Raw genomic sequence first — 25,701 nt, forward strand, 5'->3', positions numbered from 1 at the left:
TTCCGCTTTGAACTGAGCGGAAGCGCCGTGAGTCACATGACCTCTCTGTACACTCTACTGCTAAATAGATGCCTCTCATTGGCCGCTGCAGTTCATTGGAGGCGCGACGTGTTGTATATATCGACGTGAGGGAAGGAAGGCACGCTATAAGCCACGCACGCTGCCACTCAAGTGACTACTGGCCAAGTGGCCAATCACAGCAGGTCTTTTCCGGGACATGTCAGAGTACCCGAACGTAACGTCCGCTCTGTGACGCACGCGGAAGCTTCTGTGAAGCACGAAGTCTCGTTGTGGCCAGACTGTTGTTGCCTCTCGCATGTCGTCTGGCTATATGCGAGATTAGCGAAACCACCAACGCGGAAGCTTGCCCTCACTTTTTGCACTATATATATACGTCCCAGAGCCGAAGGAGGCATCTATACCGTTCTATGACTCTACACAGTATCACAATGTAAACAATTGACAGCTTTGAAAGCACGCCGTGCTCTGAATGGCTTTTCTATTATGCTATAGTTTATAACATCAAGGACCATTCGACTTTTCCACTCCGCTGTTCTTCAAACTCACACAATGATGTTTCCAAACAAAGAACACACAACTAGCATTTCTTAGTGTAAATGCTATTCGATTATAGTGTTTGGCTGCACTTCATATTTTACATACCGTCTCTTTGTGAAAATCTTCCACGAATGCGCTTTGTTGTTTTTCCCTTTCTGTCCATTTATAGTTCTATTTTTTTTAGTATTCTTTTTTTTTGGGGGGGGGGGGGTCTTTTTTTTCAAAAGTTTTAACAATTTCACGGTAAACAATATCAACACTTGACACCATTGAGAAAAAGAAAATAAGAAAAATAAAGTGTGTGTGTGTGTGTGTGTGTGTTTGCGTGTGTTTGCGTGTGTGTGTGTGTGTGTGTGTGTGTGTGTGTGTGTGCGTGCGTGCGTGCGTGATAGCATTGCGTAGGCATGTGCCATCGCCCATCGAGGAGCAAGTGGCTAATAGAATTACATGTTGGGGTTGCCATGGAGATGGCGTGGATATCCGCCGTTCCCGTGGCGACCAAGACATGGTGGGCTGAGAGAGTGAGAGAGAGGAAGTGTTGCAGGACATATATATATATATATATACTGTACACACACACACACCATTCATTTCTCTCTATTTCCTTTTTTTCCTGTACTTTTATCGTAATATATAAACATCCAATATTTAAACGGAGGACCGTGTGCCAGCTGGTCGTTATCTCTCCCTTGCCTTCCCCACGTCCTCTCTCTGCTCTCTGATCTTCAGTCTCTGGGTAATGATATCGTAGCCGTTGCTCGGTTGGCAGACGAGGCCACGATACCCAACAACGTCTCAACAACACTGAAAGTATTATGAGTTTGAAACCCACCGGTCGGTCGTTGTTCTCGCGCTCATACTGTATAAGTCGCTCTCTGGATTAAGAGCGTCTGCTATAAATGCCTATAAATTGTAAATTGTAGAGAGTTGTGTCAAAATGTGCAGACCATATAAACTGTCATAATTGGGATCTCTTCACGGCCGCCCCATCCTCCTCCTCCTCCTCCTCCTCCTCCTCCTCCTCCTCCTCCTCCCGGGGGGTGCATACGTTTGTTAGACATACTAACAGTCTGACAGGCATCAGTTCCACAACACCGTATACGTCGTTCCCGACGTTGCGTGGCCGGGTTACAACTAACTAACCATGGCAGGTTCAAACTAACCCGTGGCAAGGTTAAAAACTAACCCATGGGTCCCCGACATGCGTGGCCGGTTACAACTAACCCGTGCTGTGGATTAAAACTCACCCATGGCAGGTTCAAACTAACCAATAGGTTCCCGACATGCGTGGCCGGTTACAACTCACCATGGCAGGTTCAAACTAACCCGTGGCGAGGTTCAAACTAACCAATAGGTCCCCGACATGCGTGGCAGGTTACAACTAACCTGTGACAGGCTAAAACTATAACCTGTGGCGTCTTGTGAGGTTCGGTTTATAGGGTTGGGTTTGGGGTAGGGTGTCTGTAGGACTCATGACTGTATGACTGTTAGTACGTCGGACCAAACACATGCACTTCATCCATCCTCCCTCCCTCCCTCCCCTCCCTCCCTCCCCTCCCTCCTCCTCCTCCTCCTCAGAAGCCCGGTATGTGGCAGTAGGCCTCCAGGGAGGCCAGCAGGATGTAGACCAGCCACAGCGACAGGAAGCACAGCGACGTGATCAGCTTGCAAGTCCGCGGGCCGCCCAGCTCGCCGCCGGCCACGCCCGGCCGCCGCCGGTAGAGCAGCATGAACATGCAGACGGTGGCCATGACGGTGAACACCGTGACGGTGAAGGCCAGCGAGCCGGGGTCCACCAGGAAGGGCTTGCCGCGCGAGCGCCACACCACGGCCGCGATGGTCCACGCCACGCCGATGCCCAGGAAGACGTTGACGGCGTTGGAGCCCGTCACGTTGCCGATGGACGCGTCCGCGTACTGGTCCTGGATGGCCGCCACCTTGCTGGCGAACGTGTCTGTGGGAGGGAGGGGGGGAGAGGGGGAGAGAGAGAGAGAGAGATACAAGCCTGCATGTAAATATCTGGAAACCACTTATCTTTTAAAATAATATGAGAGAGACCCTACGGCTGTGCCGTTTGTAAATATGCTAAGAGAGGCCGTACGTACGAGCAGGGCTAGACGCTTAGCATCTTTCCAAGTAGCATGTGTGCTCCTAAGTTGAAAAATCTAGTAGCACACGTTCGCTCCGCTGCTGACAGGGAAGAGAACTGAGCAGCAACACAGGGGAGGGGCGGGGCAGTGGGAGCAAAGTGACAGATCTTCAAATGAACACTGTCTATGATTGAGCCTCGACACGTTGTTAGAGTGTATAGCTCTGCTCTTTTTGGCCAACGACACCGCCGTTCAGAAATATAAATGTAGGTATAGATTAGAACCTCGACTGTAGAATGTGCACTTGCTGTAGACGGAGCCTTGTCTTTATCACGATTGAACGGTCAAATCCTGTAGTCGCACCTGTGCTACAAATTTAATTTTACAACTCGCACGGTGGCATTTTCTTTCGTGACTGACACAGAAACATAGCTTTTTCAGAAAACTGTCAGGATGTATAGAAGACATTTTTTAGAATCTGATCTCAGGTCAAAATGGGTTAATCTGAAATGGGATGGTTATCTGGAAGGTCTTATTTATTTGTGCAACAACATGGTGAGGTCATTTCTTCCCGTGTTGTCTGTGTTGTTGTAACTCAGTGTGTATAATTCAGACGACACTAAAAGAGAGAAATAGACCAGGGGACACGCGGAGGTGAGAGCAAGAACGTGGAAGTAAATTATATTAACACGTTTCAGAGAGAGAGCACCGTCTCATACCTCCCCCACCCCACGACCACCACATCACGCACGCACGCACGCACACACACACACACACACACACACACACACACACACACACACACACACACACACACACACACACACACACACACACACACACACACACACACACACACACACACGTGTGGCATCAACATATACACAGGTCAGAATGATGGATGATGGCGGTGTGAATACACAGCATCCCATAAGAACAACAACAGGCATGCTGGGTCGAGAGACATGGAAGATTGGAGAGAGAGAGAGAGAGAGAGAGAGAGAGAGAGAGAGAGAGCGAGAGAGAGAGAGAGAGAGAGAGAGGCAGGCCGGCAGAGAGAGATGGAGATTAGGAGACAAGGAGATTGGGAAAGAAGAGAGAACATTACATTGGGATACGTGATGAAAAAAAAAAACAATACAACAGATGGCAAACTGAAATGAACATCCCTTGAGAGAAAACATGCACACACGCCGGCACGCACACACACACACACTACAGTACATAAACATCACAAACAGACATAATTGAATCCTGAGACGTCCCAGGTGAATATCCAAACATCAGCATTGGCCCAGAAATACACAATGTTTATTTGTTTATCTGCCCTCGGAAGTTAGCACCCTTCAGTCTTCAGGGTCTCTTAGCGGCACGCTATGTGTACTGCTGCTGGCTATACTGTGTGTGTGTGGGCTCTTTCTAATTTTGTTTTTGATGCCAATACGTTTGTGTACTATTACTCAAGTCAATTTTTATTATACCGAACTTTCACGTGTGACAGAGTAAATTCCCACAATGCAGTGTTGAAGTAACAAATGGGCGAATACTTTCTCCACCACCTGGAAAACAATCGGCGGTGCCAGACCGTCGATTACAGCCGAGGCCAACGTGACTCCTGGGGAACGGCGTGCGTTGGAACGACACGGCGATGCTTCATCTTATCCCCCCCATCGTGTCACTTCCTGTGAGTGATTATCAACTCCTCACTCCTTTCCCGGGAGCAGTTATCCCATCTAGGCCTGAGATCAGATTCTAAATATGTCTTCTACAACCTGACAGTTTTCTGAAAAAGCTATGTTTCCATGTCAGTCGTTCTTCGATTTTTTTTAAATAGCAGACCTACAAGCTCGTAGCGCGCCACTCGGTGGCGCGCTATGAGCTTGTAGATCTGCTCTTTTTCAATAGCTAAAGCATATCATAATGCTAACACCAACCAAAAGGGATTCCCGCCCAAAATGGGTTATAGGACCATAAACTTGGGGACGGGGGGACGGGGATGGGGGGTGCTGCTGGTAGAAAACCAAATGCTTTCCGTCATTACCGTAAACTTCCGAGGAAGGAACCATTTCTTAGAAGCGCCGCTCTTCAATCTCTCAGGCTTATACACGTCGATGAAGGCTCCGAGGGGGCATGGATTAAACCATTACTCACTACGTGTTCCCCGGCATGCAGCTGCTGTTCTCCTTTAACCCATTCTGACCGGGAACCCGTTTTGGTGTTAGCATCATGTTATGCTTTAGCTATTGAAAAATAGCAGATCTACAAGCTCATAGCGCGCCACCGAGTGGCGCGCTACGAGCTTGTAGGTCTGCTATTTTTGAAAAATCGAAGAACGACTGACATTTTTAGAATCTGATCTCAGGTCAGAATGGGTTAATCAGACCAGTGTGTGTCCAGTGAAAACCTCGTATGAATCTGATCTCAGGTCAGAATAGGTTAACTTGGCATTCTGTCCTTCACTGAGACGGGCGGCACAGTAGGAGACAAGACCCTGCACGGGCACGATTACATTTGCTCGGGGGATCTACATATACGCCCTTCTGGTCTTAAATAATGTTTATCCCACGATTTTGTAACCCATTTTTCCACCCCTGTGTCAATCATCTAATGTGATCCTGGGCTCTAGTACACACCCTAAATCAACTGGTAGATTTAGTCGACTAAAACTAGACTAATACTAAAACATTCCAGGTGACTATAAAATGTGACTGAAACTAAATTAAAGTTTCATTCCAAAGAGTAAAGACTATATGACTATAAAACTAAAATAGAAATCTGCTGCCAAAAAACAACACTGGTCTCAATGGGGATCTGGAACCCCCCCGGGGATCGACTCCAGGGACAATTTAGCCATTGGGCCAGTGGGGCCGTGGCCCAGGGGCCCTTGGCTCTCAGGGGCCCTTGGCTCTCAGGGGCCCTTGGCTCTCAGGGGACCTTCGGGGAAATTAGACCGTAAGGTACTAGGTTTGACGCCCTGAAAAGGGCTCCTGGGGCCCTCCATTGGCTGTTGATTTAGTAAAACTTCAGTTAAAAAGATGATAAAAACACAGAAAAACACGAAAATACTATGGGGGCCCTTCAAATATCACCGGCCCAGGGCCCTCACGGGGGTTAATCCGTCCCTGATCGACCCAAACTCACCTGGCACGGACGTGCCGAGCGCCACGAACACCACGGCGGTCACGGAGTCCTTGAGGCCCACCGTGCAGCCGAAGTGCGACGCCAGGTCGCCCGTCACGGCCGTCAGCGCGCCGATGAGCGAGATGGACACGAAGAAGCACGCCCAGCCGCTCCAGTACTCGGTGGGCGGCACGAAGGCGAACAGGACCTTCCAGAAGACGGTCAGGAAGTGCATGATGTAGTCGAAGCAGGACGGCAGGCGCTCCTCGCCGCTCTCCTCCTCGTCGTCGTCGCCTGTGAGTGTGGAGAGAGAGCAGACGGATTATTGGCATCGAAATGTACTTCACCCATTTTGGGGCGGGAACCCCTTTTGGTGTTTTAATTATTATGTTATAATTTAGCTATTGAAAAATAGCAGACATACAAGCTACGAGCTTGTATGCTTGCTATTTTTGAAAAATCGTCAAAATGTGCCTCAAATCTTTGAATATAGGCTATATATTATTACAGAGTGAACATTTTAACTCAAATCTTTGCTTCTGGGGGAGGTCCCTGGAACAACATATTTTCAGATGGGGGGCGAAGGCATATTACATATAATGTTTGGGGTCCTTGACATGAAATATTGCGCACCACCGATGCAGAAACATAAGATTTTTCTGAAAACTGTCAGGATTTTGACATTTTTCTAAATTTAGACGTCATGCCTTAATGGGTTAATAAAGTACCAAAAGTTCTAAGTATTCATTCTGCAGAATGTACCATTTTCACAAGTTTTCAAATGCATACAAGTCCTTTGAAAATAGCAGATCTACAAGCTCACAATGCGTCACGATGCATCGCAATATACCACTTCAGTGTACGCTTGCAGAACTTGCGGCTAAAGCCTCGTTCCTGACCGCATCACACGGCGTGCCAATAAATCACGATAAAGCACACCCTCTCGTTGTAATATTGCTTAAGTGTGAACGCAGAGATCGGACTTGAGAAACACGTCAGATTTCCCTCCAGCCTGACCACGGGGAGCCGCTCCACACAGAGACAAAGTGCCGGTTGAAGTGAGAGAGGCGTGATTCCACCGTAGACGTGTGTGTGCGCCTCAAAGCAGTTCTGCATTCGTGTGCCAAGAGGCCTTGAATTGTGATTACTGTGCTAGTTTCAACACACACAAGCACGGTCGCACACACGCACGCACACACGCACAGTCGCACAGCCTGTGGCCATCTGAAATATAGCCTGCGAGCGGTTGATTGGTTCTCTCTTTTCTGCATGTTTAGCTGTGTGTAATTCCTCAGTAATTCTGCAGCGAGCAGCAGTCATGCCGTACGTTGGCCCAAGCAGCCTCTAATCAGGGCTCTGGGCTGAATCTCCCTCTGAAAACAAAAGAAAAGAAAAGCTCCTCTTCTTGCATGCCAGATATATCTGCTGTCATGGTGGAAACCTTGTATCTCCATGTTTTGTTCTTTTTTTGTAAATTAACTCAATTCTGTGTCATTGTGACGAAAAGAGAGTTGAGCCAGAAGGCAAAGCTCTCCGTCTACAGAGAAATCTTCGTTCCTACTCTCACCTTATATGGTCATGAAGTGTTCCTACTCTCACCTATATGGTCATGAAGTGTTCCTACTCTCACCTATATGGTCATGAAGTGTTCCTACTCTCACCTATATGGTCATTCAGTGTTCCTACTCTCACCTATATGGTCATTCAGTGTTCCTACTCTCACCTATATGGTCATTCAGTGTTCCTACTCTCACCTTATATGGTTATGAAGTGACCGAAAGAATAAGGTTGCGAATACAAGCGGCCGAAATGAGTTTTCTGAGCTCTGAGGTCCGCATTGCCAATGACGAAAAAGACATCATTTTTTAGGTTTACATTGATTATTTTAGGCCGCGCTCTTCGGCAACGACGCTAGGTTGTTGTTAGGGAATCGATAAAACCCACAATGAACCGGAAGTGAAAAGCTCTGCCTCCATCGGTCCGCCTCAATGTTAACAGATTTATTTTTTAAATGCATTTATTCAAATCACGTTCATTTTTTACTTAAAGTTTTTTTTAGCAGCAATACTGCAAGAAAGAAAGAAAATGTAACTTGAGTAAAAGTACAAACGTAGCATATTGGTATCAAAATGTACTTTAAAATAGAAAGTACACGTTATGCAGAATGTCCCATGTCTATTTCAAATGGTTAATGTATGTTTTGGAATCAAAATCTACAAAGTATAGTAACAAAAGTTACCAAATAATTAAAGTACAATACTTGCCTCTGAAATGTAGTGGCGTAGAAGTAAAAGTATGCTGACATTGTTTTAAATACTTTAAATAAATGTAATTAGTTACTTTCCACCCACTGCATGCAAAATGACTAATCCAGCGTGCTCTCCGGGCACTAATCCTCACTTCCATTCAGACACAGGGCCTTCCTAATTATCACATACAATGTCACATACAATCATTTGTAAAGTTGTATTCCTGCCTTCTTGGGGAGAAGAAAAAATGCCTTTGGGGGTGCAGTACGTTACGTAACACATATAGATAATGATGTGTGGGTGTACGTGTGCAGCGCGCTGTGTGCACATCCAGATATCATCGCCATGCATGGCCATTATGTTTTAATACTTATAAATCCCTCCCAGCACCAGACAGAGAGAAAATGCATGCTTGCCAATTTTTCTCACACCGCATTAAAAACTAAACTGAGAAGTAACTCTCTGCCGTGATTTAGTTTTCCTTTTAGTTTTAGTCTGTGTATTTGTAGAAGACAGTGTTGATGTCGTCGACTAAAACAATGACGGAAAATGACTGCGTGTGTGTGTGTGTGTGTGTGTGTGTGTGTGCATGTGAGTTACCTGCACTGACTGTTACCGCATTGACAAACTGCTCTCTCCAGCTGCTGCTGCCGACCACCAGAGCCAAGTTGGTCTTCTTAATCAGCTTATCGACCGTGCTCTGAGGGCGCACACACACACACACACACGCACGCACACACGCACACGCACACAAGCAGGCAGTGTGCCCCACGACCCCCAAGCGAGAACAAGAGAGAAAAGAAGACAGACACAAACATGACACTCAGGTTCATTCGGTCACCCATTAGGAAGACGGGAGGAAAAGAAACAAGCTGTCAATAGCAAGTAACGAGGTGTGCATCATGTCAACACGTCATTAGATCCGGGGGTGTCTGAGGTGTGTGTGTGTGTGTGTGTGTGTGTGTGTGTGTGTGTGTGTGTGTGTGTGTGTGTGTGTGTGTGTGTAAGTTCACATAAACTCTTTGACTCTTTTGATTCTCAACCATTTGTACACTTCTTGTACACTACAGTTACAGACCCATAAGGGTCCATTTGGTTCCAAACTATTATTTAGCTGGGGACCCCCTGGAACTCCCTCAAGGACCCCTGAGGGTCCCCGGACCCCCATTTGGGAACCACTGGATAGGGCCCACCAGGGTTCCGGACTCCATTTTAACCATGGAAAAAAACACCCGGCTTTTTTTATCTTCTTCTGATAGTGAGGGAGCGTGTTTTTACTTATTTCTTTTTGTGAAATTTTCAGTGTTCTAATAAATTATGCAACTCTGAGAGTGTACAAATGAAGCCACATGGACCCATAAGGCTGCATGAACCCGTCTGTATTATTGAGTGACAAATACATCTATTGAATCTTGAACATTATACCTACACTATATGGTTGAGTATATACGATTTTAATAGCTTTTATTCGTATTTCGTGCGCTGTTAAGTTAAGCACCCCGGAAGATAGGGGCATAATAATCACCACATGAATTCACGACTGCGAGTGTGAAATTAGTTGTGATGTCACGTTCCGTTCAGATGCTGGTGCATAGGCTCAATCCCCCATGAAATCTAAAATAAATAAAAAATATAAATAAATAATAATAAAGCGGTTTAAGAGCTTATAAAGGGGACTGAGAAACATGGTTTTGAAGGGAAGCGATGGATGGAGGGATGGGTGTAACTGAACGGAAGCGATGGATGGGTGTAACTGAACTGTCCACAGATTATTTTCAGTAAAGCCATCAGTGCTAACATGAGACGGCTTATCTGCATTATGCAACGAGGACGTTTTGGAGAAGTATTCGAGTCAAGCAGCGCGTTGCGGATGACGGCGTTAATTCAACTCTCAATGTGTAGAAATGGAACCCTTCAGAGGTTCATCATGAACCCATTCTGACCTGAGATCAGATTCTAAAAATGTATTTTTTACATCCTGACAGTTTTCTGAAAAAGCTATGTTTTATGTCAGTCGTAGCAGACCTACCTTTTTGCAAGATCATGACTTTCACTGATTTCAAATAGAAAAATATTGTACGTTTTTTAATTACCGAATTAGGATGATCGAAGTCCTGTTTCAAATGTAGTGAAAATTGTGAAAAATAATTACAAGCTCACCACTAAAATGGCTCACATGGTAAAATGTTCTAAATTAAAAGGAAAATCGTGAATATCCTACTTGAGTATATACTTTATCCACCACTGCACAAATAGCAAATAGACATGCAAATCTCACAACGTGCCGCGTCGCAACGCAACGCGTCATGTTGTGAGCTTGAAGAGTGCCTGTTTTTCACTGTTGACGTACAAGGAAGTAGACAGGTCAAAGGTCAACAGGTTAGAAAGGTCATGCACCGAGAGGAAGAGGATGGAAGTAGATGAAGAACCTGGTCAGCACGCCAAAGAAGCACATCCACCGCCCTCTGCACCACACACACACGCACAAACACACGTACATACACGCACGCACAAACACACGTACACGCACGCGCGCACGCACGCAACGCACAAACACACATACACACACACACACACACGCCACACCGACACACACACCCATCTCATGAAATGGATCTTAAAATGGAACAACATGAAAGACAATGTGGTAAATCCAATAGGGCATTAAGCAAATATAGTCGACTAGTACTAGTAAATCCACTAGTCGACCTTGTTGGTACTAGTTTTTTTTCCCACGATTTTGTAGGCCTCAAGATCAGGTAGAATATAGTTATAGTCACCATGTACACAGGTTTTAAATGTACAAATATTTATTTCCAAAAAAAAAACATTTCCTTTATTTTTATTTATATATATATATTTTTTTACATAATAAGGTAGTTAAACAATTAGTCGACTAGTAAACTAGGCAACTAGTAAAATGACTAGAAGTGAATGCCCTAGAGTCCAATGATGAGGACAGGACAAGTAATATTCACATGCACACACACACACACACATTCTTACCTTGAACTCGTAGGACTCCTCTATGACCACCTCCAGCTGTGTGTGTTCTCCCAGACTGGGACATCCCATCTTGGCCACCTCCTCATCCTCGGCCCCCACCATTGGCTTGTTCTCATTGGAGTCGCCTGTAGGAGACCAAAAAACATGGTCTGCTCAGTCCGGGTCTGGGCGCTGCTTCTCAAACCACCACATAACTCGGTTCCATTTGTACTTCCATCTCTCAGGCCTCTTTTCCAACCGGTTCAGTTCTTTTTGGTTCTTAGTCCATGAGCCAGAACCTCCAAAATTGGACACACTATAGTAGCTTTTTCATATTTTCTGTTTGTTTGCATATTTTCCTAATGCCTAATTTGCATATTTCTGAAAATAGGCCATGTGTGTGAGAGTGAAAGTGTGCTGTCTGTTAACACCCGTCAGTTTGCTACGTGACAGCATTCTAAAATGTATGATATTGTGTGTAAAAGCTGCCACGGGACTGAATGTGAGATGTTGACATGTGGCATACTGTGTATGGATCACTGATCCATACTGTATGTATGGATCACTGTGGCATACTGTATGGATCACTGATCCATAATGAAGACATCAAAGTGAAATGTCTCCTGCTGAGCCAGCAATCCGACAGAGGATTTCATGCTTTTCAAACGAGCAACGCGGGCTTTAGCGCGCCCGGGAGGACTGACACAGACTTCACCGGCAGTTAGAGGAAGCTTGTGTCAGCACCAAAAACACGCACGCACGCACACACACGCACACAAACACACACACACACACACACACACACACACGCACGCACGCACGCACGCACGCATGCACGCACGCACGCATGCATTCACACACACGCACACACGCACATGCACGCACACAGAGAGACCCACCATGCTTCTGTCCTATCTCCAGTAGAACACACTCACACACACAGAGACCCACCATGCTTCTGTCCTATCTCCAGCAGGACGGGCTCTCCCAGCTCTAAGATGAAGCTCTTGTTCTTCTCGTATTCCTCGTCGTCAATTATCTTCACCTCAATGATCTTCCTGTTGAGCAGACAGATGCATTCAATGTTAGTGTCAACACAAACATACAGTAAGTAGCCCCTCAAAAACACAATAATCAAACTTTTTGTCAAAGAATTTCAGGAATTACAATACAAGGTTTCCGCCTAACAGCAACGAATTGTGTTTTGTACTATAGACACCTTAACAGACGACGTCACACTGATAAGCAACAGCATGCGTGCGCATACCGACAGCAGAATTAAGAACATAAGATGCATTGGAAAAGTTCCAACTGCACTCACGTGTAAAAAATGCCCCATCAAACTTTCAGATTCTGTTTTTCTCCCAGTGTGGAGGAAGAATGATTAGGATTTTTATTGTGATCTCTCGCCCTTGAAATATAATAATCCATTGGTTTCTGTTGTGTTTGAACAATAATAGCAATTCAAAGCAGGTGTCCTCAAAACCACACCTCCAGTCGCTGTCATAAGAACGAGAGGTGCGTCATGATCACGGCAGCAGAGCCTGGATGTGCATGGCTGCATGCGCACCTGCAGCCCATCAAGTATAATCTATGCTTCGTCCCGTGATGGTGTCGTGCACGCAGACCTCTGCGCTCACAACAGTCGCATCCGCGATGCGATGTGAGCTTGTATATCAGCTGTTCTCTGTGCGCAACACTGTGGCAGCGGTGGTCGAACGGTTTGCGGAGCGGTCTTGATACCGGAAGGTCGCCAGTTCCAATCCCCGGACCGGCACGTTTAAATTTCCACCGCTGAAGTGCCCTACCATGAAATGTTCTATGAGCAGGGTGTGGCTGTAAACAAGCATCTCGAGCATAGTCCACTTCCCTGGGTAAACAAAGAACTTTGCTTTGCTTTGCGCTTTGAAGTATAAATGTCTCACTAGCCAACACACAATGAAGTATAAATGTCTCCTAGGGTGCATCTCACTAGCCAACACACAATGAAGTATAAATGTCTCCTAGGGTGCATCTCACTAGCCAACACACAATGAAGTATAAATGTCTCCTAGGGTGCGCCTCACTAGCCAACACACAAGAGAGATTGAATGGACTGAAACCAGCGCTCCCCAAAAACAACAGGTTTGGAGATCTGTTGGGAATTGATTACATGAAACAGTCACCCGTGAACCCGGTCCCAGGAGGGGCGAGATCCATGTTCGACCGCGACCGATGGCCCCCAGTCCCGATGTTCGTAAACAAATAATTGGTCTGTACACGCTACAGTCCACCTCACACAACATGACTTCAGAAACACATTTAATGCCCGGCGAACCACCTCTGTTCCTGTCTCCTAGTGTTGAACCACCTCTGTTCCTGTTTTTACCACCTCTGTTCCTGTCTCTATGTGTTCCTGTCTTGTTATTTCTCAGCATCTGCTACCCCCACGCCCCCTCTATAAATACAACAGAGAGACAGTGTGTGTGTGTGTGTGTGTGTGTGTGTGTGTGTGTGTGTGTGTGTGTGTGTGTGTGTGTGTGTGTGTGTGTGTGTCTGTACTGTATGTCTGTCTGTGTGTCTGTTGAAAGTTCTTGATTGACTGACAGTTTCACTGATGTGTACAGACTTCACTGCATTACTTACAGTAATGGTAACAAACATGCTCTCTCTCTCCCTCTCTTCACTCTCTCTATCCCCCTCTCTCTCTCTCTCTCTCTCTCTCTCTCTCTCCTCTCTCTCTCTCCCTCTCTCATTCCAATTTCATTATTCCTTCTGACAACTCTACCTCTTCATCTGGCTCTGCTATACTTCTCTTGATGATTTACAACTGTGTGTGTGTGTGTGTGTGTGTGTGTGTGTCTGAGAGAGTTTTAGAGGTTTCCAGAAGCAGCATAAAACTTAAGTGTGTGTATCAATCACTCTCACTCAGGTGGATGAGTTGTTTTATATTGTGGTCTCACACGTACACACACACACACACACACACACACACACACACACACACACACACACACACACACACTACTAAAAATAAAGCGGGCAGTCTTTTATTGCCTGGAAACACGCACGCACACACGCACGCACACTCGGACCCATTTCGGATACGGTAAGCCTGTTGCGTCATTTCCTGTGTTGCCCGTCTGCTGTCTGACAGCTTTGTTGTCAGCAGCACGAACGGGACAAACACCAAACATTATTGTATTGCGCTGCTGTGGTTTAGACACACACTGTCACTGTTAACTATCCTACTCTGTGGCGATCTTATCGCTACTCGGGCTGGTTGTTTGGCGGGGCGAGCGTCTCATTCTGTCGGCTCAGCCGGGCGATTGTGATGGCTTTCCGCCAACACCACCCCTTCCCTCCCGGCGGACTTTCCTCTCGCTCTAGCTCTCTCTCCTGCGCCGTATGCAATATGTATAGTTACAGCCCTGACGCCTTTGTTGCTTCGGACATGTGCATCAAATGCAGCTTGTTTGCGGTGCTGGAGGGGAGGCTCGGCGAGTTGGAGGCAATTCTGGCTAGCGGTGCAAACGTTAGCCTAGCTCACACACAACCACGGGGAGCCCACCACCATTCGCGGTTGACGGGGACGGGCATGCCGTCGCCGGTGACCGCGGGTGGTCGGGGCTCCCACAAACAGGACGGCTGGGCCAAGGTGGCTGCTACTGGTCGAAAGCGTGGAAGTAAACAAAAGCACACGGGACACCAACCACTTCACGTTTCAAACAGTTTTTCCCCACTCACTGTTATACCCGTTGAGTGTAACGGTGAGCCTTCAGTTCCACTTGATGGCCCGCAACGCAAGCAGCGGCGTGTCATTAAGAATACAACTCTGGTTATCGGTAGTTCTATAATGAGAAACGTGAATTTAAAGACTCCAGGAACCATAGTCAAATGCATCCCCGGGGCCAGAGCTGGCGACATCGAATCAAATCTGAAACTTATTGCTAAAAGTAAATGTAATCGCTATGATAGGATTGTAATTCACTGCGGGGGCAACGACACTCGACTTCGCAAAAAAGGAACATTAGTCAATGAAATTATATCAGACAATTGTCTTGATATATTTTTTCTGACTGAAACTTGGCTAGGTGAGCAAGAATATGTTAGCTTAAATACAGCCACCCCACCAAGTCACACCAATGCACATATATCTAGAGACAATGGGAAAACTGGAGGTGGAGTGGCTGCTATCTTCAATACAGGCCTAGCAATTAGTCTTAGAGCTAGAGCTACATACAAATCATTTGAAAGCTTGATTCTCAACCTTTCACACACAAGCTGGAAATCAATACAGCCGCTGATAGTCATTACAGTGTACCGCCCCCCCGGCGCTTACACACAATTTTTATCAGAGTTTTCAGAATTTCTATCAAGTCTAGTTCTCGAGTCTAATAAAATCATCATAATTGGTGATTTCAATATTCACGCGGACATAGGAACTGATAGCTTGAATAGAGCGTTCATCTCATTGATTGATTCAATCGGTTTCTCTCAATGTGTAGACAAACCTACACACATTCACAACCATACCCTTGACCTCATTCTGGTCTATGGTATTGCAATAGAGCACCTCACAGTTTTTCCAGAAAACCGTGATCTCTCTGATCATTATCTGATCACCTTCGATTTTACATTGATCGATTATACACCACTGGACAAAAATGTCCTTGGCAGAAGTATATCCGAGAGCGCTGTAAGCAAATTCAAGGAAATGGTTCCATCAGCCATCAACTCAGTATATTTCAACAAAATAGAGGACCTTCACACATATAGTTCTCATCAACTCGATCAACTTGTTGATAGTGTCACATGCTCATTTCAAACTACGCTAGACTCTGTTGCTCCCCTGAAAAGGAAGGTAATAAAGCAACAAAGGCTAGCCCCATGGTACAACTCGGAAACTAGAAACCTCAAGCGAACGTCTCGCAAACTCGAAAAGAAATGGCGTTCAACCAAACAGAAAGAATCATGTATAGACTGGCAGAATAGCCTCAAAATATACAAAAAGGCTCTCGACACGGCCAGAGCCACTTATTATTCATCCCTAATAGAGGGAAACAAAAGTAACCCAAAGTTTCTTTTTGATACTTTGGCAAAACTGACAAAAAGCCGTGATTCCACGGACCCACGGATTCCTACGACTCTCAATAGTAGCGATTTCATGAGGTTCTTCAATGGCAAAATAGAAACTATCAGAGATCAAATTGATCTACAACTACTCTCGGCTCCCACTGGACTGCCACCAAATATGGTGGTCTCAGAGGTGGCCGCAGACCCAAATATATATATGGATAGTCTCTCTCCAATCGAGCTCTCTGAGTTCACTTCAATGATATCTTCTTCAAAATCAACGACATGTACCCTGGATCCAGTTCCGACTAGATTACTCAAAGAGGTCCTGCCTCCGGTTGGTACATGCCTACTCAATATGATCAATATGTCTTTGGTGACAGGCTACGTGCCACAATCTTTCAAGGTAGCGGTAATCAAACCTCTACTCAAAAAGCCTACTCTTGATGCAGGCATTCTAGCTAGCTATAGACCTATATCGAACCTTCCGTTTCTCTCCAAAATTCTCGAGAAAGCGGTCGCCAAACAGTTGTGTGACTTTCTACAAAACAACAATATATTAGAAGGCTTTCAGTCGGGCTTCAGAGCTAACCATAGCACTGAGACGGCCCTGCTGAGAGTTACAACAAACCATGTACAACCCAGATTCGGCACAAACAAGGGACTAAATTCTTTTCGCTCCTATGCGACCAAAATGTGGAACGCCCTACCAACAGTCATTAAGACATGTGAATCCCTTGGCTCCTTCAAAACTGCTCTCAAAGGGCACCTACGGATGGCTGCAATTCGAAACTGGCCTCTGTAAAAGCTGAATTTGTATCTGGATTGTACTATGTTTTTGTATGGACGTGGTGTTGGGTGCCTGCACATATGCACACATGGCATCAACGCATGGTGTTGTGTGCAGGCGCCCTACACTCTGTCTTTGTACTATGGATTGTACTATGTTTTTGTATGGACGTGGTGTTGGGTGCCTGCACATATGCACACATGGCATCAACGCATGGTGTTGTGTGCAGGCGCCCTACACTCTGTCTTTCGTTTTCTTTTCTTTTATCCCCCTGTTCCCCTCACTGTATATATACTTTTTTTCCCTTTTCGCTTCCTATATGATGAATTCCTGTTCTGTTCTTTAACTACATAGAAGTGTCTATTTGTTTGTCTCTAAATGTTTTGATGAATTGAACAATGTGGACCCTGTTGTAAACAAGTGTAAGGCTTAATTGGGTCGTCCACTCACAGTTAACAGTCTTTGTATTGAGTTTGTGCTTGAAATGTACTGTAATTCTGCAAACTGTTAATAAAGATTTCAATCAATCAATCAAAACAAATGACCTCCTGACTGCAGCAGATAATAACCTCCTCTCCGTACTGGTGTTGCTGGACCTTAGTGCTGCATTCGACACTATTGACCACCACATTCTGCTACAGAGACTGGAACATCTGGTTGGCATCAGGGGTGCCGCACTGAAATGGTTCGAGTCCTATCTGTCTGATCGTTTTCAGTTTGTAGAGGTCAATAATGGCTCCTCTACACGTGAAAAGGTCAAATACGGAGTCCCACAAGGCTCTGTGCTTGGACCAATACTCTTCTCTTTATATATGCTCCCTCTGGGCAACATCATCAGGGAACACTCCATAGATTTTCATTGTTACGCAGACGACACTCAACTATATCTATCGATGAAACCGAACGAAACGGACCAACTAGTCAAACTTCAAGCATGTCTTAAAGACATAAAGAGTTGGATGGCAGGTAATTACCTACTCCTCAACTCTAACAAAACGGAAGTTATCGTGATCGGCCCTAAGCCCCTGAGAGACAAGTTGGTCGATGGGAACTTTTCTCTAGATGGCATTACTTTGGCCTCCAAGGCCACTGTGAGGAATCTGGGGGTTACCTTTGATCAAGACTTGTCTTTCAAATCTCATATCAAACAAATCTCAAAGAATGCTTTCTTTCACCTGCGAAATATTGCAAAGGTCAGGCACATCCTGTCCAAAAATGACGCAGAAAAACTTGTCCACGCCTTCGTCACCTCAAGGCTGGACTACTGCAATTCGCTATTATCAGGCTGCCCAGGCAAGTCTCTGAAAAGCCTACAGTTAGTTCAAAATGCTGCGGCGCGTGTGTTGACAGGTACCAGAAGAAGAGACCATATCACTCCTTCACTGGCCTCCCTACACTGGCTCCCGGTCAAATACAGAATAGAGTTCAAAGTTCTTCTTCTCACTTACAAAGCCCTCAATGGTCAGGCACCACAATATCTCAAGGATCTCATTGATCCCTACAAACCAAATAGAACAGCAGTGCGTTTGCAATATGCAAACATGCTTACTGTTCCAAAAATATCAAAAGTTACAATAGGAGGCAGGGCGTTTAGGTCCCAGGCACCGCAGCTGTGGAACCTTCTCCCGGCTTCGGTCCGTGGGGCTGACACGCTCTGCACATTCAAGACAAGGTTGAAAACCTTTCTCTACGACAAAGCCTATGGCCAGACTTGTCTCCGGGTCTAGCTGGATACCATGGTCGTACATTGTTGTGTGGGTTTGTCTCCCAGCAGTACTTGTAATATACACTATATAGGCTCCAGTAAGGCCTGCCACTAATCCAGCATCCGGGGAATCTCTCCCCGGAGTCTCTTTTCGTCCTCCCCGTCGCAGTTCTGTGGACCTCTAATATTAACCCCCAACTGACTGCCGAGTGTGACCGTGGATCAGGCCTCTTCATGGAGCCCACCAGAAGTGTGACCTGGACCCGGCCTCACAGAGCTCGACCTGGACCAGATGTGGACCAGACCCCTCCACGGAGCCCACCTGCCTATTCTCTGTCTTTTCTCTCTGTCTATCTCTCTCTCTCTCCCTCTACCCCCCCCCCCCCCCGACACGGTCGAGGCAGATGGCCGCCCACCCTAGAGTCGGGTTCTGCCTGACGTTTCTTCCTAAAGGGGAGTTTTTCGTTACCATTGTCGCAATGTTGCTTGCTCTGGGTGGATCTTTGTTGGTTGTAAAGTGTCTTGAGACAACTTGTTGTGATTTGACACTATAATAAAATTGAATTGAATTGAATTGACACTCGTGCCCTTGTGCCGCTATGAGATGGGCTGTGGTACAACAACAACAATGAAAGTGAGATCATCAAACTTTTATGCTTCCAAGAGTTTAAGTTGAACAACAACACGAGCCATGATCTGCTTCCATCTGAGGGCAATGTACATATACATACATTGCTACTTAATAAATAATAGCTGTCACGGGGCAACCCGTGCCCTATATACAAAGACACAAGCTTTCTATAACATGCAAGGACTAATGTTTTAAACTTGTGTATTGAAAACTGTGTGTTCACTGATTGTTTGCCAATTGTCTCTCCTGAGAAGAAATGTTGCTAATTGCTCTGTGTCCTGTGGTAGGATCCACCCCTATTTAAGGGAGGCTGCAGGGACAGGTGGGTTAGTTGGTTGTGGGCTTTAACACGGGTAACAGTCCTGAGGGAGAGCTACAGGGCCTTGTGTGACCCAGGTTTAACCTGAAGAGAGTTCTCATCCTATTTAGTCTTGTTCAGTTGTGTTTGCCTAAGTATTTATTTGTTGGTCTATTGTTGGCCAGTATTTAGTTTGTGTATGTGAATTGCACTGAAGAAAACTGTCTGGAGGTTGGTGGAGGAGTTTGGGGAAAATAAAAGCCCTTAACTATACCATTTCTGACTGTTCTTGGAGCCTTGGCCGTTCGGGCAACTTCACAATAACACTGAAGTGAGGGGCGTTGTTATCATCATACATCATCATACAGTACATTACATTCCGTGCTCTCACACACGCACGCACGCACACGCAAAACCTCCATCACTGAGCGCCAGCGTGCTAAATGGAGCACAGCCACTTACTGATGGGATTATGCATGGAGAATGTGTGGTTGGCATGGCAACTGATATAGAACGTTAGAGATGATGTAACGGCGCACACACACACAACTACTACTACGACTACTACTACTACTACAGTATGCTACTATTAATCATGATAAGAATAATCACCCCTTCAGGGTGATTAGATCCCAACGCTACGTGTCGGCCCCTAATCACCCTGTCAGGGCTTTATTTCTCATTAATGACCTGCTCCCCATTGATTATCCCTCGCTGAGAACTCTGCCCCATAGGGAGCTCTCTCTCTCTCTCTCTCTCTCTCTCTCTCTCTCTCTCTCTCTGCTGGCATTCCTTTGGCCATTTGAATTTGAATTTTCATATTTCATAAATGAAATTGGGAAAACCGAATTCAACCGCAGGCACCTAACGGCCCCTCGTCGGGTGCAGTACTTCGTTTTTTGGACAGTTTTTGGTTTAGACTAGTCATTGGTTAGACCAGTCATTAGTCCTACAACTATAACCTATCTCAAACCCTCACCCTAAACCTAACCTCCCACGGGGCAGCACACCTAGACCTAACCTTAACCCATGTCTAACCAATGACTAGTCTAAACTAAGTAAACTAAGCAAACAGGCATCTGGTGCCAATGTATGTAAAAGGAGAACGATTAATTTCGATCCACTAGAGGGTGCTCTTTTTCACTTCAACTGGCCCTGCATGGCGATGGCCAGCATCCCTGTTTTGGGACTGTCTATTTAATTTATTCAAAACGTTTTGTAATAGTTCAACTAGCCGATCTACATCGACACGTTGTGAGCTTGTAGATCGGCTATTTTAACTATTCAAAAATGTTTTTCAAAATAGTACAAAAGGCAACGAATTTTATGGATAAGGGGTTTCTTCAACAGTCAACAGTTACAAGCTCACAAGGTGCCATTGTTTTTGCACTATGAAATAGAGTAGATTACGTGGTTCCATTCCTACTGTGTTTGTGTTATAGTGGCACAAAATAACCTGTAAATAACTGCAGTAAAAGGTTCAAAACAATGTTTTGATAAACATTCTCAATGCAGTGTTTACCGGACCGTATGCTGTTTGGGAAAAAACCATAAAGACCTGAATTTGATCTCAATTATAGACACGGCGCTCATGGAGTCTGATGTTTAATCCACCAGATGTTTCTGATTCATAACACTATGTACATAAGTAGAAATCCATTAAAATGGAGATGGAAAAAGGTCTGAATTGCAATTGTAGACACGAGAGTGTTTTTTTTAAAACCACTTTCAAATAGCGGCCCTATTTGTTGTCTTCTAAAGGCAATTTATCACAACAGATTGCTTGCTGCTGTGTTTTGCACTTTGGTTTTATTTCTCAATCAAGCGACTCACCACCGGCTCACCCAAACACACCTCTCTATTTTAAAAGCACCGTTTCAGTGGTCACCTTATCACCTAAAACTATGAGTATGAATAGGCCTTAAAAAAAATTGTCTCCAAGCTCACAACTCATGTTGTGTCCTTCTGGATCTGTTTTTCTTATTATTTTGTTTTGAGAGAGAGAGAGAGAGAGAGAGAGAGAGAGAGAGAGAGAGAGAGAGGGAGAGAGAGAGGTCATGTTCAGGTCATGCGACGAATCGACGATACAGGATGAGACAGCAGGTCGCGGTCGCACGCACATATGATGCTTATAATAAGACACCCGGTTTGGTCAAGCGTCTCTGCTTCCTTTCGTCTTTTTCCCTTAACCCATTCTGACCTGAGATCAGATTCATACGAGGTTTCCACTGGACACACACTGATCTGATCAACCCATTCTGACCTGAGATCAGATTCTAAAAAATGTCAGTCGTTCTTCGATTTTTCAAAAATAGCAGACCTGCAAGCTCGTAGCGCGCCACTCGGTGGCGCGCTATGAGCTTGTAGATCTGCTATTTTTCAATAGCTAAAGCATGACATGATGCTAACACCAAAATGGGTTCCCGTTCAGAATGGGTTAAGGGGTTCGTTCGCCACAGCGAATCATCTGCCTCCGTCTCACGATGTCCTCTTGACCTCCGCCTCTTCTCTCACACAAACTATAGTTCCAACCTCAGCTTCCTTCTATACCGATATACTGTACTGTACTCACTGTACTCAAAAATAGATGCGCTCAATTGGCCGCTGCAGTTCATTGGAGCGACGTGTGTCGATGTGAGGGCGTGAGTACGACGACGGAAGTCCGGAAGGCACGCTATACGCCCCGCTAGACCGGAACTCACCTATGCTTTTTATGGCATATATAGGCAGCTCCCGGCAGGATCCGCCGGGAGGAATTATAGGCACAGCTGCTGAACATGAGACTAATTAATTAGAGTGACAGAGAGAGAGAGAGAGGAGAGTGTGTGTGTGTGCGCGGGTGTGCGTCAATTTAACAAAGGTGCAGGCGATCAGAAATCAGCAGAGAGTGAGCGATGTTTGTGCTATACTCTATGCCGAATTGAAGTGGTCTCGGTCCCAGACTTTTTTTTCTCTCCCTGGAAATAAAAACGTCTGGGTTTTACGAGGCTGCCACTCAAGTGACTACTGTGAGGGAAACGGTGGAGAACATGCAAACGACTGTTTGCCTCTTATAGTTGTTTGGCCACACGAGACTATAGCGAGATCAAACAAGGAAGCTCACCCTTACTTTGGCACATACGCCCCTCCTCTGTACATGTCCAAACCATCTCTGTCTGCAGGCCTCTCTGGCTTTATCTCCAAAACATCTGACATGCGCTGTCCCTCTGATGTTCTCGTTCCTGATCCTATCCATCCATGTCACTCCCAGAGAGAACCTCAACATTTCAGTCGTCTATATATTACTGTACGACCGTACAATTGTCCCGTGCTTATGGGGGAGGGAAGCCGGGCCGGACCGGTGATATTTATGTCTACACACGTACTCCATGGGGCTATAGGGCGGCACCTGTCAGCCTGAACGCTGGGTGGGAGGAGTAGGACGAACGCCACTTCATCCCGTCGGGGGCTCCTCACTGGGCAGGTGAGTCAGTCAGATACTACAGCAGTGACAGGTTAACACCAATCAACCCCTCTGAGAGCCCCGGTCGGTGGTACACCAAATCAAAAGGCCCCCATGTGTGATTTGCGTGCGCGTATATAACACAATCAAGAACGACACTTTTTCGCGTTCGCGCCATAGAGTTATAAATAATAGAGACGGATGGGCGGATTTCTCCGCCCGTCCACTTGCATTGAGTTGCTCAGCGAATGAAGTATGAACGCGTGTGCGCTCAGCGCACCGCCAGCACTATCGCCGCTGCTCCCATAGAGTTATAAGGCTGCTCCCCATAGAGTTATAAGGCTGCTCCCCATAGAGCTATAAGGCTGCTCCCCATAGAGTTATAAGGCTGCTCCCCATAGAGTTATAAGGCTGCTCCCATAGAGTTATAAGGCTGCTCCCATAGAGTTATAAGGCTGCTCCCCATAGAGTTATAAGGCTGCTCCCATAGTTATAAGGCTGCTCCCCATAGAGTTATAAGGCTGCTCCCCATAGAGTTATAAGGCTGCCCCCATAGTTATAAGGCTGCTCCCATAGTTATAAGGCCCTGACGCTGGATCTGATTCCTGTGTTCCACGACAACGGTTTCAAAGCTGTTGGCTGTTTTTTGGCAAGATGCGGGCCCTGGCGCTTAAGCTCCAGTAAGTCCATTGTTAATCCGGGCCTGTGTGTGTGTGTGTGTGTGTGTGTGTGGGGAAGAATTCATTGGCATAATTACTAAGTTGGCCGGTGAGAGAAAAGGGGTTAAAAGCCAGAGAAATGGTTTTTGGGTTTTACTTTGGATTTCAGGCTTTTGCGTCATTCTTCATTCACGTGCGTGTGTCTGTGTGTGCCTGTGTGTGTAATGTATGCACGCGCGTGTGCTGGGTTTCTTTATATAACCTGTCAATCCCGACGACAGTATAGGCTACAGGTCTGAGGACTGACATTTTTTCATTGACACTTATTAACACGCACCCACACACCTGCACAGTGCACACACTAACATACTGTATGCACATAGTCAAACAGCACTCAAAGACAACATCACGTTTAATTATCGCCTCCCATAAGCTGATATGAGGAGAGATAGACAGAGTGCGTGGGATAGACAGATTCAGAAAGAGGGGGGAGAGGGAGGGAGGGAGAGAGAGAGAGAGAGAGAGAGGGGGGAGGAATGGAGAGATATTGATCATAACACTCATGGAGTCAACCCATCTGCTATTTTTTGACTGGCTGTTATGATGAAGAGCTAGTGAACGCTGACCCAGCCTCATGAGAACAAATGCATCTGTGAGTCAGCCAAGCGCTACTCACGCACGCACGCACGCACGCACGCACGAAAGTTCCACTTTCACTTTCAGGGACGTGCAGAGAATGTTTGAGAGACAGGGCCTGAAATTCCCTAAATTCACTTTTGGCCCAAAATAGTGAAAATAGTGGAACTATACAAGAAGGTTAAAAACGTTAGAAAAATTGCATGGGAACCTTTCCAGATTCTTACTTATACTTAATCCTCTTCCTCCCAGGTGGGACATAATAAGGCCTTAACGATCGTCCTCCATACTTTTACCCCCAAAGGCCTCTTATCTAACCTCCTTATAGAAGGCCCTTTTTCTGAAATCCCACTGCTCTATAGTTCACAAGAGCTTGTAGATCAGCTATTTTCAGGGCGAGACCCCGCACTCTTCATCTGCTGTAGATGCGGCCATGCGTACATCATGGATTTCTAAACGAATAATAATTCCCAGATACTGAGCGATGCGTCAGATGATGATAAATAAATCCCTCACAAATTCCACAGCATAGGACATTATGTCATAATAGTCTTTTGGTGTTACTGTAGCATTATGTTATGCTTTAGCTATTGAAAAAAAGCAGATCTAGGTCTGCTATTTTTGAAAAATCGAAGAACGACTGACATAAAAACTTTTTCAGAAAACTGTCATTTTCAAACAAACATTTTTAGAATCTGATCTCAGGTCAGAATGGGTTAAATTACACCTAGCCCAGTTTCTATAGGAGCCTCAGTATAACTGCTGTAAATGTGTCCGCTTGCTTCCTGTCCAACTCAATCAAAGCAGCAGACATTCAGCTTTGCCTTTCACCAAAATAATAAAGCCATGACATGTGAGGTGACAATTTGACAGTTCCGTGTAATAGAGTGACAATCATAGTGACGCCAGGGCAGGGCCCTCACCAACCAGAACACATTCATAAACATGCAGATGATTTGCTGCATGGCTTGCTTTGGCATGTCAAAAAATAAAATGGTTATCGGAGCACTGAACAGGGACTAATATAGAGTTCAATATTATTGTACACTGCGCAAAAAACAAGGAATACGGATGTGTATATTACAGGTAACCCCCGTTAAACCTTCCAACAAACTCCGGAATTGTACCATCACACCTTATCGTATATTAACTGTATATGCTGCTAAACTTGAGGTTTACGGGAAAAATACAGAGCCCATAATTGCGCGTTAACTCCTATTTTCACGCAGTGCAACGCGTTGTGTTGTGAGCTTGTGTAGCCTCACGTAGTGATATGAATCTCACTGCATGGATATTAGTCTCGTCCATCTCAGCATTCGATATTTTTCCCCGCAATCTCACGCGGCAATGTTTGCATATACTGGGCCCTGGTTGGTTCTAGCCTGGTTCTAGACGAATCTGGTTGGCTTTTGGTTAGTTCTAAATGTCGGTTCAGTTCAGCTATAACTGGACCTGTGTAATTTCAGCCCTACAGTAGCTAACA

General features: G+C 45.7%; 1 pseudogene across 1 annotated transcript in view; it reads right to left on the bottom strand.

The window, feature by feature from the left end:
* Nucleotides 1-2,132: 2,132 nt before the first annotated feature.
* The window catches only part of LOC308335680 (sodium/calcium exchanger 3-like), a 146,794-nt pseudogene continuing 123,225 nt past the window's right edge, over nt 2,133-25,701 (bottom strand). Inside the window, exons 14-19 of the transcript XR_013966254.1 lie at nt 11,954-12,060; nt 11,024-11,148; nt 10,447-10,482; nt 8,618-8,717; nt 5,790-6,062; nt 2,133-2,512 (exon numbers count right to left, since the gene is read on the bottom strand). The product of XR_013966254.1 is annotated as a sodium/calcium exchanger 3-like (transcript). The remainder of the gene's footprint in view (nt 2,513-5,789; nt 6,063-8,617; nt 8,718-10,446; nt 10,483-11,023; nt 11,149-11,953; nt 12,061-25,701) is intronic.

This window comes from Protomyctophum bolini (genome assembly GCF_963924005.1).
Source record: "Protomyctophum bolini genome assembly, chromosome: 20".
Taxonomy (NCBI): Eukaryota; Metazoa; Chordata; class Actinopteri; order Myctophiformes; family Myctophidae; genus Protomyctophum; species Protomyctophum bolini.